Consider the following 4,360-nt stretch of genomic DNA (forward strand, 5'->3'; position numbering starts at 1 on the left):
AATTATTTTCTTACTGTTCTCAACCAAAATCTTCTGAAAAAGTTTTATTAATAGCAATCAAACAAAGATATTTCATCCTAGACAGATCAGAGACAATGATTCGGGTGACTCGGGGTAAATACGAAGCCGTTCTAGACTTTAGACTTTACACAAGTTAAATGCAGTATAGATTGTTAACAAAATGGGTTGATGTTTTAATGGCTAGTTCACCCGCTGACTACTTTGTCTCTCTATATAGTAGAGAGAGGAAGGTCAGATTGGTTGTAAATAGAGGTAGAACTTTGTAAATTTCGGGCCTGCTTCGCAAGGAGAGCCAACTAAAATTGCGACAATATGTTTATGGATGCTCAAATGAGGGAGGATAATATATGTAAATCTATTTTTGTCTTTTTTAATGAACATTTTTTCATTCTTGTAAAATGTTTTGTCTTTCTTTGTTTTGTTTTTTAAAATTTCCTTTTTGGGAGGATTTTATACTTTATATTAATTTTCTGAATAACATAGTTTAAAAAAAAAACTTATGAGGAGCAAGTTCATTGGGCTGCTCTGTACCTATTTTCTAAACTACCTCTAAATTCATGGAAAAATAGTGTTATAGGCTTGGAAGGAACCCTGGAGGTCTTCTAGTCTAACCTGCTGCTCAAGGCAGGAACCTTATACTGGTTGTCCAGCTTGTTCTTGAAAATCTCCAGTAAAGGAGCAGCCACAATCCCTGGAGGCAAGCTATTCTATTAATTGCCCCTCACTGACAGAAAATTTCTCCTTACTTCTACTGTGTTTCCCCGAAAGTAAGGCCTACCCTGAAAATAAGCCCTAGCTTTGGGGTGAGGCACATAGCTGAAAATCAAGCTAGAGCAGGGGTGGGGGTATAGAGCTGCCCCACGCACCCTGCACCCACTTGTAGCCAGGCCTGTTCTCACTAGCCCACTTCTGTGGCATTCCCAGGCCTGCATTTTGCAGTCAGAGGCCTTTCTGGAAGGCCTTTGTAGCTGAGAATCCAGCTATTCGGTCAATCCATAGCTCGGTTCTGCAAGGCATCTGCAGCCTAGAACTCAGCTATGGATTGAATCCGGAAAGGCCCGACGGCGAAATATGGGCTGGAATGCAGAAGAAGTGGACTGGCTGGCGGGCTTGTATAAAAGACATCCCCCGAAAATAAGACCTGGTGCCTCTTCTGGAGGCAAAAAAAGACCCGGTCTTATTTTGGGGAAAACACGGTATGTTGTATCTCATTTTAATAAACCTCCATCCACTACTTGTCCTAAAGTTCCATCCATTACTACTTATCCTACCCTTAGGTGACCTAGAGAGTAAGTCAATCACCTCTTCTTGGTGACAGCGCCTCAAGTACTGGAAGACAGCTATCATGTCCCTCCTAATGATTCCCTTTGATAGCCTAGATATACCTATCTCGCACAACTGATCATCAAACGATATAGCGTCCAGACCCTTTATCATCTTTACTGCTCTTCTCTGCACACTTTCCAGGGTCTCAACAACTATTTTGTATCGTGGTGACCAGAACTGGACACAGTATTCTAAGTGTAGTGTCACCAGCACTGTATAAAGCAATTCTATCTCTTCTTGTTGTCTTGACACTATTCCTCTGTTGATGCAACCTAGGACTGCATTGGCTTTTTTTTGGTAGCTGCAGAGCAATAAAGGGACAAATTGTACTTGTCCACTTATTGTGCGCCCCAGGGATACATGGCCTGCTCTTCTGGAGATCTCCCGGAGGCAGCCACCATTTTTAAGGCACCCACAATCTCTTAACACAGTCTACAAAATGTTAAGGAAGCAAAACAAAATGCTCTGTCCCAGGCGACAGTGACCAAGAGGCAGCCACCATTTTGACCCAGAGGCAGTCATGGCAAAATGGCAGCTGCTTCCACAAGTCCACCACATGGTCCAGGCACAGTGAAAATAATGGCTGCTTTCGCGACATAGTCATGCAGCCTAGTAATACATGTCCTTCACCAACCTGAAATTCAAAAGGTATGGAGGACTTATACATTTGTTTAACAGTTTCATCAGGGAGAGAAACAGGCGAGGGTAATTCAGCAAGGAAATCTCGCTTAGCCATCATTGCAACATGCAACCAAATTGGCAGGTCCCATTACAACTTCTGCAAAAGGAAATATCCAGAAACTTCTGCTTATAAGAAGAAATGGATAGCCTTTATCAAACTAACAATTTCCATGTTTTTCTCTCCACCTACTAGTGTAAACCTGAGATGTGTTAACTTAAAAGCATCAGGCCAGAATTTAAATAGTCAATTTCTCACCTACACACTCAATTAGACATCAGAAATGAAATTCAAGTGTTCTAAATTCATCAAATTTTGCCTTGTGTCTATTTTCTTGCGTTCAGTAAGGGGAGATTTACACCTGAAGTACCACCCATATGTTGGACATTTGAAAGCTCTCCCCGATGTGAGTCCTCTGGTGTCTCACCAGGTTTGAATTCTGACTGAAACTTTTCCCACAAACAGGACATTCAAAGGTTTTTTTTTTCTGTGTGAGTCCTCTGGTGTCTCAAGAGGTGGGAATTTGTAATAAAAAATTTGCCACAAATAGGACACTCATACGGTTTCTCTCCTGTATGAGTCCTCTGGTGTATCACCAAGTGTGAATTCTGACCAAAACTTTTCCCACAATCAATACATTCAAAGGCTTTCTTTCCTGTGTGTGTCCTCTGGTGACTGGTGAGCTGAAATTTTCTAATAAAACCTTTCCCACAATCAGGACACTCAAAGGCTTTCTCTCGTGTGTGTGTCCTCTGGTGACTGGTGAGCTGAAATTTTCTAATAAAACCTTTCCCACAATCTGGACACTCATATAATTTCTCTCCTGTGTGAGTCCTCTGGTGGTTCACCAGGTAGGAATTGTGACTGAAAGTTTTCCCACAAACCGGACACTCATACGGTTTCTCTCCTGTGTGAGTCGTCTGGTGGTTCATCAGGTTGCAGTACCGACTAAAACTTTTCCCACAAATAGGACATTCAAAATGTTTCTCTCCTGTGTGAATCCTCTGATGGTTCACTAAACTGGAATTGTAATTGAAACTTTTCCCACAAACTGGACACTCATATGGTTTCTCTCCTGTGTGATTTCTCTGGTGTATCACCAGTTCATAATTCTGACTGAACCTTTTCCCACAATCAGGACATTCAAAGGGTTTCTCTCCCGTGTGAGTCCTCTGGTGTTTCACAAGGCTGGAATTCTGACTGAAACCTTTCCCACAAAGAGCACATTCAAAGCGTTTCTCTCCTGTGTGAGTCCTCTGGTGTCTCACCAGGCCAGATTTCTGACTGAAACTTTTCCCACAGTCAGGACATTCAAAGGATTTCTCTCCTGTGTGTATCCTCTGGTGTTTCACAAGGTGAGAATTTGCAATGAAACTTTTCCCACAATCAAGACAGTCATATGATTTCTTTTCTGTTTGCATCCTCTGGTGTATCACCAGGCTGGAGTTCTGACTGAAACTTTTCACACAATCAGAACATTGAAAGGGTTTCTCCCTGGTGTGACACCTCTAATGTATCACCAAGTGGCCATGCTCACAAATCAGTTACTGCATTGGGAGCACCTGTGGGGCTCCTCTCCTTCGTGCGTCCTTCCATGAACCACCAGGGAGTTTTTTTTTGAGAAGGGCTTTTGATACATTCAGAGTATTTGTATGGCTTTTCTCCAATATGGATCATTTTGTTCATAATTATCTGTGATTTGAAATCTGCACCTTTCCCATAATAAGCTTTTCCACCACTGATATTCTTGAGGACGTCAAAATTATGTGTGATCCCTTGTTTAGTGTTGCTTTGCTTGAAGCTACTCTTGTCTTGCTCCCAGAGCGAGGGCAGCATTACTGTCTGCCTGCCATGGCTTTCCAAATGATCTTTTTCTCTCCAGTGACTTCTAGATATTTCCCTATTTTTCTGAATGGAAAAATAATTTCCATTGACTTTTTCATGTTTGTATCCTTGAATTCCGCATGCTCTACTTTTTCCAGTTTGAAATCTCTTCTTGATTTTCTCTCTTTTGTCTATCACCTGCTGGGGAAGGAGAATTGTGCGGTTTTGTGAAGGAAATGGAAAATATTTTGATTTCTGCTTTGATTTCCTTTCCTTTTCAGTGTTGCTTGTTGTTCTCAGTTGTCTGGAGAGCTCTTATTGGCATCCTCTTTATCTATAAGATTCAAATAACAGTGTAACCTTTATTGTTTATACAATGTTTGCAGAAGACTTGAAATGAAAAAGTATACAAGTGAAAAACAAACATGCCACAATAGCCTCTTAAATAATTATGATTCATTTGACACATTTAAGATAACCAAGACCGAAGTTCAAATATCCATTCAATCA

At 41.2% G+C, this 4,360-nt stretch overlaps 2 pseudogenes; one reads left to right on the top strand and one right to left on the bottom strand.

Moving 5' to 3' along the window:
• LOC107297326 overlaps nt 1-4,360 on the top strand; it is a 78,691-nt pseudogene that overhangs the window by 60,020 nt on the left and 14,311 nt on the right.
• LOC114923386 lies at nt 2,382-3,862 on the bottom strand (annotated as a pseudogene).

The sequence above is a fragment of the Protobothrops mucrosquamatus genome, unplaced genomic scaffold (genome assembly GCF_001527695.2).
Source record: "Protobothrops mucrosquamatus isolate PMUCROS unplaced genomic scaffold, P.Mucros_1.0 scaffold3233, whole genome shotgun sequence".
Lineage (NCBI taxonomy): Eukaryota > Metazoa > Chordata > Lepidosauria > Squamata > Viperidae > Protobothrops > Protobothrops mucrosquamatus.